This window comes from Ovis canadensis, chromosome 1 (assembly GCF_042477335.2).
Source record: "Ovis canadensis isolate MfBH-ARS-UI-01 breed Bighorn chromosome 1, ARS-UI_OviCan_v2, whole genome shotgun sequence".
NCBI classification, from domain to species: domain Eukaryota; kingdom Metazoa; phylum Chordata; class Mammalia; order Artiodactyla; family Bovidae; genus Ovis; species Ovis canadensis.
The window spans coordinates 179,217,728-179,230,106 of record NC_091245.1 but is presented as its reverse complement, the minus strand read 5'-3'; positions in this window follow the sequence as shown (position 1 = coordinate 179,230,106).

The window sequence follows — 12,379 nt, the reverse complement described above, 5'->3', positions numbered from 1 at the left end:
GCCAGAGGAACCTAGGCACGAAGTTTGCAAACTCTACAAGCAGATGTGGTGGTCTCACCACCAGAATCATGTTCTTGCCTTCTAGTAGACACCACTGACCTCCAAAGATTTCTTTTAAAAAGTAGAAAACAAATTGACTAATTCAAACTTCTACTTTCTACATATCCAGTCTCAAACACATTCCTCTCAAATGAAGACATACCCACCTTAAGTTTTCTTGTAGGAAATTATTACCATCTACAGAAAAAGATTTTACATTACATGGTACAACTCACTCTTTTCAAGGACCAGAATTACTGTTATTTTTCTTAAAGCCTTTAACATAAGAATATAACTGGGTTATAAAATTTTCAGATGTCTAAGTTTACAGGTAAGTTCATTTTTATTGTTTGAGTAGCAAACTGGTTGAAGGAATACTTAATCATAGTTAGTACTGACATCTCTGGTGCCACTGAATCCAAAGTATTCATGTATTTTCCAAGAAAAAAAAAATTATCTGAACAAAATGCAACGTGATTCTAATGCCAACAGTGATTTCATTGTTTTGGATTAAGAGCACTGATAGTATCCATCCCGCTTTCTGCCTAAAAGACTGTTGGCCAATTATCAAGGCTCATTAACTCTTAATTAAAGAATGAAGTTTGACAAAGACATCAAAGACATCTTATGTACAGTTTGGACACTTTACATTTACTCAGATCATCCAAAGAAAAAGTTTGAGGCTAGAATTTCATACCTGACTCTGAAAGAGGAAATATTTTTTTAGTACAGGTAGGGTATTATGTACATACCTCAGCTAGTTCTTTTACCATCAGCAATTTTTTAATAACCTGCTGCATGAAGAAGTATAGCATTTCCCTCAGTGGAAGCGATGAGCAATGCTTTGTGGAATGTTTGAATTGGTACTATATTTGACAGTAAGTTGATGTTACCCAGCTTCATCTATAGCAGAACTATGCAAATAGTTAAAGTGCAAATCCATTAAAAAAAAGTCCACCCATTTTTATCAGATACAGCCATTCCCTACTGAAAAGATCTTCAACCATATATTCACACTGCTTTCTTCCTCTGATTTCTTTTGGGTTTTTACTCTAATTGCACTCTGTCATTAAGATCTTCCATGACCACCCCATATGAAAGAGCTGCCCCCACCTCCAATCCCTGTTCACCACCACACACACACACACACACAACTTGCTTTATTATCTCCATTGCACTCACCATCAGACACATTGTATTTTTATATGTTATCTTTTTTCTATTCATTAGAATGACAGTTCCACAAGGGTGGGCAGAAACCTATTTATTTTTTCACTGTTGAAACTCAACCACCTTGAAAAATATCTGCCATATAGCTCTCAGATTGGATGATTGAATGATATCTATAGTGACAAGCTTACTCAAGTATATGTCTAATGGCAGACAGACCCAGCAGAAGAATATTAATTTCTTAAGGTCTTGAGTATATGACCATGTTGAGTTTTTCAAGCTGCAAGATGATTGGTTACTTTAACTGACCATGGCTTGCTGCTGCTGCTGCTAAGTTGTTTCAGTCGTGTCCGACTCTGTGCGACCCCACAGACTCCGCCGTCTCTGGGATTCTCCAGGCAAGAACACTGGAGTGGGTTGCCATTTCCTTCTCCAATGCACGAAAGTGAAAAGTGAAAGTGAAGTCGCTCAGTCGTTCCTGACTCTTCGCGACCCCATGGACTGCAGCCCACCAGGCTCCTCCGTCCATGGGAGTTTCCAGGCAAGAGTACTGGAGTGGGGTGCCACTGCCTTCTCCGAGACCACGGCTTAACACTCTTGATTTAAATTGCTCTTAGTGCTACTTAGGGCTTCCCTGGTGGCTCCGTGGTAAAGAATTCTGCCAATGCAGGTTTTAATCCCTGGGTCAGGAAGATGCCCTGGAGAAGGAAATGGCAACCCATTCCAGTATTCTTACCTGGGAAACCCCATGGACAGAGGAGCCTATAGTCCGTGGGGTAGCTATAGAGTCAGACACAATTTAGCGACTAAACAACAACAGTACTACTTAGTAAGCTATCATATCTCCATTCCATATTCACACTTAATACTGGGGCTGGGGCAAAGGAGATGGATGTCTACTGGCTTCTTGATAGGTTTTATCAATAGAAGTCACTGGACAGAGGGTGGTAGGTAGGAGCAGGGGAGAAGACATGTATTCCCTTCTGTTTGCTTCCTGCTCCTATCAGTATTACCTCAGTAGGAACGGCGCATCAGCCTGTCATGAGCAGTGGGCTCCAGCCTCCCATTTTTTTTTTTTTTGGAATGAAGATTTTTTTTTTCTCTTCCAGTTTTATTGAGATATAGTTGACATATAGCACTATAGAAGTTTAAAGTATACAGCATAATGATTTGACTTACAGATGTTATGCAATGATGACCACAATAAGTTTAGTGAAAATCTATCATCTCATATAGGTACAAAATCAAAGAAATAGAAAAAAAAGACACTTTTTCCTTGTGATGAGAGCTCTTAGGATTTACTCTCTTAACAGCTTTCATGGATTACATGCAGAAGTACTAATTATGTTAATCATGTTATGCATTGTCTCCCTAGTACTTTTTCACCTTTTAACTGGAAATTTGTACTTTTTGACTACCTTCTTCCTACTTCCCCTCCCTCTATGCCTCACCTCTTGTAACCACAAATCTGATTTCTTTTCCTAGGAGCTTGTTTTTTGAAGTGAACTTGACCTATAGCACTAAGTTAGTTCCTGATGTACCACATAATGATTCAATATTTCATTTTTTAAAATTTTACTTTATTTTACTTTACAATACTGTATTGGTTTTGCCATACATCAACATGAATCCGCCATGGGTGTACATGTGTTCCCAATCCTAAACCCCTCTCCCACCTCCCTCCCCATACCGTCTCTCTGGGTCATCCCAGTGTACCAGCCCCAAGCATCCTGTATCCTGTATTGAACCTAGACTGGCGATTCATTTCTTACATGATATTATACATGTTTCAATGCCATTCTCCCAAATCATCCCACCCTCTCCCTCTCCCACAGAGTCCCAAAGACTGTTCTATACATGTGTGTCTCCTTTGCTGTCTCACATACAGGGTTATCATTACCATCTTTCTAAATTCCATATATATGTGTTAGTATACTGTATTGGTGTTTTTCTTTCTGCCTTACTTCACTCTGTATAATCAGCTCCAGTTTCATCCACCTCATTCGAACTGATTCAAATGTATTCTTTTTAATGGCTGAGTAATACTCCATTATGTATATGTACCACAGCTTTCTTATCCATTCATCTGCTGATGGACATCTAGGTTGTTTCCATGTCCTGGCTATTATAAACAGTGCTGCAATGAACACTGGGGTACATGTGTCTCTTTCAATTCTGTTTTCCTTGGTGTGTAAGCCCAGCAGTGGGATTGCTGGGTCATAAGGCAGTTCTATTTCCATTTTTTTAAGGAATCTCCACACTATTCTCCATAGTGGCTGTACTAGTTTGCATTCCCACCAACAGTATAAGAGGGTTCCCATTTCTCCACATCCTCTCCAGCATTTATTGCTTGTAGACTTTTTTATGCTATAAGAAATCATTACAGTACCTCAGAGTTACCCACAAAAGTGAGGCTATGCCAAGTTCTCAAAAGACCTTGCCCTAAACAATAGGACCTGTCCTCTGAGCTTCTTAGTTCTAATAACCCAGAATTTTCCCTTTGCTTCCCCAGTCTTAAGGTGGTAATAGTTTTCTACACTACATATCTGAATCACCTCAGTGTCCCCCTTTTTGGTGTGGAGCACCCTTTCACCCTCTGCAACAATACCCTGTATTAAATTCTGTAGGCAACGTAATGTAGTTTCTGTTTTCCTGACTGAACTATGGTTGATGTCCAGTTTTTCAGTGACTCTTTCCTCAAACTTTCCCTTATAACAGTTATTTTTCTCTAAGTCAAACTGTTTAAAATTATAGAGCCTACCTACATCAATATGTCAATTAATATAAATAAAAGCAATAAGGCAAATGAGCAAAATTTCTTCAGTTTCACTGACAAGAATCCAGGTTAAGCAGAGGTGGGTTTGAAATGAGTAATTTTGGAAGTAATTGTGCTGGTGTTTTTGTCATGTAAACATATGATTTGATTTTTGCAATTAATGTTCCTGATCTAGATCATGGTGGAAACAAATAGAAATTTCTAATATTAGGTGGTTAAGGAGTTTTATTTTACAGAACTTGATTGCCCTTGAGAATTATTATGGAACTAAAAAATAAGAGGATTGTTTGGGAAAGGAAGAATTGGACTTCTCTCCTAAATCTACAATGAAAACATACATTTCACAAAGCTATCTAAAGGCTAATTCTATTTATATTAATGATACGTAACTCTTTTGTAGGGGCACTCAGTTCAGTTCAGTTCAGTCGCTCAGTCATATCTGACTCTTTGCGACCCCATGAATCGCAGCACACCAGGCCTCTCTGTCCATCACCATCTCCCGGAGTTCACCCAGACTCACGTCCATAGAGTCAGTGATGCCATCCAGCCATCTCATCCTCTGTTGTCCCCTTCTCCTCCTGCCCCCAATCCCTCCCAGCATCAGAGTCTTTTCCAATGAGTCAACTCTTCTCATGAGGTGGCCAAAGTACTGGAGTTTCAGCTTTAGCATCATTCCTTTCAAAGAAATCCCAGGGTTGATCTCTTTCAGAATAGACTGGTTGGATCTCCTTGCAGTCCAAGGGACTCTCAAGAGTCTTCTCCAACACCACAGTTCAAAAGCATCAATTCTTCAGCGCTCAGCTTTCTTCACAGTCCAACTCTCACATCTATACGTGACCACAGGAAAAACCATAGCCTTGACTAGACGGACCTTAGTCGGCAAAGTAATGTCTCTGCTTTTGAATATAATATCTAGGTTGGTCATAATTTTTCTTCCAAGGAGTAAGCGTCTTTTAATTTCATGGCTGCAGTCACCATCTGCAGTGATTTTGGAGCCCCCCAAAATAAAGTCTGACACTGTTTATACTGTTTCCCCATCTATTTCCCATGAAGTGATGGGACCAGATGCCATGATCTTTGTTTTCTGAATGTTGAGTTTAAGCCAACTTTTTCACTCTCTTCTTTCACTTTCATCAACAGGCTTTTTAGCTCCTCTTCACTTTCTGCCATAAGGGTGGTGTCATCTGCATATCTGAGATTATTGATATTTCTCCTGGCAATCTTGATTCCAGCTTGTGTTTCTTCCAGTCCAGCGCTTCTCATGATGTACTCTGCATATAAGTTAAATAAGCAGGGTGACAATATACAGCCTTGACATACTCCTTTTCCTATTTGGAACCAGTCTGTTGTTCCATGTCCAGTTCTAACTGTTGCTTCCTGACCTGCATACAGATTTCTCAAGAGGCAGGTTAGGTGGTCTGGTATTCCCATCTCTTTCAGAATTTTCCACAGTTTATTGTGATCCATGCAGTCAAAGTTTTTGGCATAGTCAATCAAGCAGAAATAGATGTTTTTCTGGAACTCTCTTACTTTTTCCATGATCCAGCGGATGTTGGCACCAAGGTTCCCAAAAAATGCAGTTTTAGGCATTAATATTCAGGTAGGTTAAATGAAAAGATAGAGAAATACAGCAAAGATGATTGAACTACTATATACCGAAATTTATATCAAGTGTTGGGAATGGAAAAACTCAAGTCCCAGACCCAAAATACCAATAACAGTATTCTTGCCAACAGTGGAGGAAAGAACAGAGGGTGAGCCTGAGGTCTGCCTAAAAGAGACTAAAAAAGCCTAACAGCAAAGGTAATATTTGAACAATCTTTTTTTTTTTTTTTTGATTGAGGTAAAATTGGTTTATCAGTTCAGTCAGTCAGTTCAGTCACTCAGTGATGTCCAACTCTTTGCAACCCCATGAACTGCAATATGCCAGGCCTCTGTGTCCATCACCAACTCCTGGAGGTCACTCAGACTCACGTCCGTCAAGTCAGTGATGCCATCCAGCCATCTCATCCTCTGTCGTCCCCTTCTCCTCCTGCCCCCAAATCCCTCCCAGCATCAGAGTCTTTTCCAATGAGTCAGCTCTTCGCATGAGGTGGCCAAAGTACTGGAGCTTCAGCTTTAGCATCATTCCTTCCAAAGAAATCCCAGTGTTGCTGTCCTTCAGAATGGACTGGTTGGATCTCCTTGCTGTCCAAGGGACTCTCAAGAGTCTTCTCCAACACCACAGTTCAAAAGCATCAATTCTTCAGTGCTCAGCTTTATAACATTATGTAATTTTTAAATGCAACATAATATAATTCAACATTTGAATACACTATAAAGTCATAACCACCAAAGGTCTAATTACCATTCATTACCATACAATTCATGTCCTTTACCTATTTCTCCAAATTTTCAACCTCCTTCCCCTCTGGTAACAACTAATCTATTCTCTGTATCTATGAGCTTAGTTTTGTTTGTTTATTTGTGATTTTTTTCAATTCCATATATGAGTAAAATCATACAGTATTTGTCTTCCTCCCTCTGATTTATTTCACTTAATACCCTCTAGGTCCATCCATGTTGTCACAAATGGCAATATTTCATTCTTTTTATTGACTGAGTAGTGTTTGCACAGTTTTAAAGACTGACTAGGAGTTTGCATATGGATGGGGTAAAAGCAGCTGAGGGGATATGAGAATGACAGATGGAACATTGTGGAGGCATGGAAGAGAATGACAAAGTCACAAGTATTTCTGTGCTGACAGAGGGTAACATGCAAAGGGGAAGTAGGAGAAAAGGGGGAAACAAAGTGAGATAGGTAGGCAAGAAGTTTTTTGAACCTTATAAAGAAGTTTGGATTTTATTGGTAGGTCATGTGAACCACTGAAGACTTTTGAGTAGGGAAAGGACAAGTTTAGGTTTTCTAGAAAAGTCAGAAAGCAGTGTAAAGGTGAGGATGGATGATTGTCAGGGGATTTAGGAGAATTATTAATATAAGCAGAAATGTACTAAAAAAGTTGTAAAGAAACGAGAGAATGAACATCTGAACTTGAGCAGCGATAAAGTGGACAGAAAGGAGAAAACGAATTCAGGAGAATTTTAGTATTTTAAGACAAAATAGTTTTTTCCCATGGTGGTTTGAATATGTGCTAGAAGATAATAATATGGCAACTGAGGGAAACAAGAGGCAAAAGACACATGAGTAAGAGAATGAAAACTGATGAAAAAAATAGCACTCAAATAATAATAATAATGGAAATATGGGTAGAGGCCACTGTTTCCATTATTTCCCCATCTATCTGCCATGAAGTGATGGGACCTGATGCCATGATCTTCATTTTCTGAATGTTGCACTTTAAGCCAACTTTTTCACTCTCCTCTTTCACTTTCATCAAGAGGCTCTTTAATTCTTCACTTCTGCGATAGGGTGGTGTCATCTGCATATCTGAGATTATTGATATTTCTCCTGGCAATCTTGATTCCAGCTTGTGCTTCATCCAGCCCAGCGTTTCTCATGATGTACTCTGCATAGAAGTTAAATAAGCAGGGTGACAATATACAGCCTTGACGTACTCCTTTTCCTATTTGGAACCAGTCTGTTGTTCCATGTCCAGTTCTAACTGTTGCTTCCTGACCTACATATAGGTTTCTCAAGAGGCAGGTCAGGTGGTCTGGTATGCCCATCTCTTTCAGAATTTTCCACAGTTTATTATGATCCACACAGTCAAAGGCTTTGGCATAGTCAATAAAGCAGAAATAGATGTTTTTCTGGAACTCTCTTGCTTTTCCAGTGATCCAGTGGATGTTGGTAATTTGATCTTTGGTTCCTCTGCCTTTCCTAAAACCAGCATGAACATCTGGAAGTTCATGGTTTAGGTATTGCTGAAGCCTGGCTTGGAGAATTTTAAGCGTGTGAGAATTTACTAGCGTGTGAGATGAGTGCAATTGTGTGGTGGTTTGAGCATTCTTTGGCATTGCCTTTTTTGGGATTGGAATCAAAACTGACCTTTTCCAGTCCTGTGACCATGGCTGAGTTTTCCAAATTTGCTGACATATTGAGTGCAGCACTTTCACAGCATCATCTTTTAGGATTTGAAATAGCTCAACTGGAATTCCATCGCCTCCACTAGCTTTGTTCGTAGTGATCCTTTCTAAGGGCCACTTGACTCACATTCCAGGATGTCTGGCTCTAGGTGAGTGTGAGTGATCACACCATCGTGATTATCTGGGTCATTAAGATCTTTTTTCCACGGTTCTTCTGTGTATTTTTTGCCACCTGTTCTTAATATCTTCTCTTCTGTTAGGTCCATACTATTTCTCTCCTTTATTGAGCCTGTCTTTGCATGAAATATTCCCTTGGTATCTCTAATTTTCTTGAAGAGATCTCTAGTCTTTCCAGTTCTATTGTTTTCCTCTATTTCTTTGCATTGATCACTGAGAATCACAGATGGTGAATGCAGCCACCACCAATTAATAGATGCTTACTTCTTGGAAGGTTAGTTATGACCAACCTAGACAGTATATTAAAAAGCAGAGACATTACTTTGCCAAAAAAGGCCCATCCACTAAAGGCTCTGGTTTTTCCAGTAGTCATGTATGGATGTGAGAGTTAGACTATAAAGAAAGCTGAATGCCAAAGAATTGATGCTTTTCAACTGTGGTGTTGGAGAACTCTTGAGAGTCCCTTGGAATGCAAGAAGATCCAACCAGTCCATCCTAAAGCAGATCATTCCTGGGTGTTCACTGGAAGGACTGATGTTGAAGCTGAAACTCCAATCCTTTGGCCACCTGATGTGAAGAGCTGACTCATTTGAAAAGACCCTGATGCTGGGAAAGATTGAGTCCAGGAAGAAAAGGGAATGATAGAGGGTGAGATTTTTGGATGGCATCACCGACTCAATAGACATGGGTTTGGGTAGACTCTGGCAGTTTGTGATGAACACGGAGTCCTGGTATGCTGCAGTTTATGGGGTCGCAGAGAGTCAGACACAACTGAGCAACTGAAGTGAACTGAACTGATGGGTAGAGGCAGCTTGCATGCATGCTTAGTCACTCAGTTGTGTCCGACTCTTTGTGACCCCATGGACTGTGGTGCATTAGACTCCTCTGTCCGTGGGATTCTCCGAGTAAGAATACTGCAGTGGGTAGCTATCCTCTTCTCCAGGGGATCTTCCCAACCTAGGGGTCGAACCTGGAACTCCTGCATTGCAGGAGGATTCTTTACTGTCTGAGCCACCAGGGAAGTCCCAGAGGCAGAAGGATATTAGAAGAAGAGAGAAAATAAATGGAGGAAGATCATGTGGCAAAGGTGGCAATAACATAATAGATTTTTCTAAGTTATTGGGCAAATTTTTAAGTTACTTCCTATATATATCATTATGCTGTCCCCTTAATTCTTATGGATGCTTCTCAGGTTCCTTTAATTTCCAATACCATTTGTTTTGTATTGTCATTAATCAATAAATAATTATTGAGTGCAAGGGAGGGAAAAGAATATACATCTGTGAATTATTTTGCTGTTGTATTTAAATTGAACTGAACTAAGAAAATCTTATATCTGTGTAGATTTAGTAAAATCAAGAGCCACTTTTCCCCCATGGGTGTTTCGAGAGATCCCGCCCTAATTAATCACATGAAGTTTTATTTCTATCTTGTACCCTTTAAACAGAGTCCATCTAAAACTGAGTTTCACTGACAAATTTATGATGAACCTCTCTATCCAAAGCTTTGTTTCCTTTCTTGTCTCATTCTCGTTCTCCTCAGAACTGGGGAGTATCTGATGAAAGAGGAACTGAAATCAAGCAAGATGCTGTAGGGCCTTCCAAGGCATAAAAGCCCCATCTGGTCCCCAGGTTCTTGTCTGCAGAAAAAGGTTTTGTCTCTTAGGCTTCCACCGAGTCCACAAAAGGAGACTCAAGCAATTACTAATTTGGGATGTCAGGGAATGTAGAAACAAAGGGAAAAATCAAGCAAAAGTAATAATCGTTCAGTGATAAAACAGAGTCCCAGTTTTTCTTCCTTGTAGAATATACAGAGCAATCTAAGATATATCTTTGAATTGTTCTTCAGAAGCTAAGACTGACCCACTCCCCCCCCAGGTACAGGATGTTGACTATATGCTGACCACAAGCACTAGACTCCAGATTGGCTGGAATCAGAAGGTTGATGATTAAAATTCTGCAAACATCACCCTGTTACCTCACCACCTACCAATCAGAAGACAGTCCATGAGCTTATCACATGCCCTGCAATCCTTACTTCTAACGTTGCCTTTAAAAATCCTTCCCTCATCAGAGAGTTCTGATATTTTGAGTGTAAGCTGCCCATTCTTCTGACTTGATGCCTTACAGTGAAGTCTATACTTTCCTTCACCACAACCTGGTGTCAGTGGATTGGCTTTGCTGCATGGTGGGCAAAATGGTCAGAGATGCAAAGTTACTGACTTTATAAATAGAAGAAAGAGACAATAAGCCGAAGCATTTGGCAGTGTTTGGAAGACAGAAAAGGCAAAGACACAAATTCTCCCCTAGAGTCTCTAGAAAGGAATGCCCATGCCTTGATTTTAGTTGGACCTGTGTTAGACTGCTGATCTAGAGAACTGAGAGATAATTAATCTGTATTGTTGTAAATCATTGAGCCTGTGTTAATTTGTTATAACAACAATAGAAAACTAATTGTGACATAATAAGAAACAAACATTTGATCTTCCTCTCTCCAGTTCCTGGCACAGAACTCCTATAACCCTTGGAATTTCCTGAGTGACATGGGTGAAAGGAGTGTCTTTTGTTACTTATGATAAACCCCTTTCAACCATTTGTGTGCTTATGCTAATGAGGTGACTGGAGCATTTGGGCTGGTTGCCAAAGAAACCAACCTAGTGATCAGTGGGTTGGAATTTTCAGGCCCACCTCCCTCTCAGCCTCCAGGTTGGGGAGAGAAGCTGGAGATTGACTTAATCATCAATGGCCAATGATTTAATTAATTGTGTTAACTTAATGAAACTTCTTTTATTTTTTTAATATAAATTTATTTTAATTAGAGGCTAATTACTTTACAATATTGTATTGGTTTTGCCATACATTGACATGAATCCACCACAGGTGTACATGTGTTCCCCATTCTGAGCCCCCCTCCCACCTCCTTCCCCATACCATCACTCTGAGTCATGCCAGTGCACCAACCTCGAGCACCCTGTATCATGCATCAAACCTGAACTGGCCATTCATTTCACATATGATAATATACATGTTTCAATGCCATTCTCCCAAATCATCCCACCTTCTCCTTCTCCCACAGAGTCCAAAAGACTGTTCTATATGTCTGTGTCTCTTTTGCTGTCTCGCATACAGGGTTATCATTACCATCTTTCTAAATTCCATATATATGCATTAATATGCTGTACTGGTGTTTTTCTTTCTGGCTTACTTCACTCTGTATAATTGGCTCCAGTTTCATCCACCTCATTTGAACTGATTCAAATGTATTCTATTTAATGGCTGAGTAATACTCCATTGTGTATATGTACCACTGCTTTCTTATCCATTCATCTGCTGATGGACATCTAGGTTGCTTCCATGTCGTGGCTATTATAAACAGTGCTGTGATGAACACTGGGCTACATGTGTCTCTTTCAATTCTGGTTTCCTCGGTGTGTAAGCCCAGCAGTGGGATTGCTGGGTCATAAGGCAGTTCTATTTCCATTTTTTTTAAGGAATCTCCACACTATTCTCCATAGTGGCTATACTAGTTTGCATTCCCACCAACAGTGTAGGAGGGTTCCCTTTTCTCCACACCCTCTCCAGCATTTATTACTTGTAGACTTTTGGATCGCAGCCATTCTGACTGGCATGAAATGGTATCTCATTGTGGTTTTGATTTGCATTTCTCTGAGTGTGAGTGATGTTGAGCATCTCTTCAACTGTTTGTTAGCCATCTGTATGTCTTCTTTGGAGAAATGTCTATTTAGTTCCTTGGTGCATTTTTTGATTGGGTTGTTTATTTTTCTGGAATTGAGCTCAGGAGTTGCTTGTATATGTTTGAGATTAATTCTTTGTCAGTTGCTTCATTTGTTATCATTTTCCCCCATTCTGAAGGCTGTCTTTTCACCTTGCTTATAGTTTCCTTTGTTGTGCAGAAGCTTTTAAGTTTACTTAGGTCTCATTTGTTTATTTTTGCTTTTATTTCCAATATTCTGGGAGGTAGGTCACAGAGGATCCTGCTGTGGTTTATGTCGGAGAGTGTTTTGCCTGTGTTCTCCTCTAGGAGTTTTATAGTTTCTGGTCTTACATTTAGACCTTTAATCCATTTTGAGTTTATTTTTGTGTATGGCATTAGAAAGTATTCTAGTTTCATTCTTTTACAAGTGGTTGACCAGTTTTCCCAGCACCACTTGTTAAAGAGATTGTCTTTTCT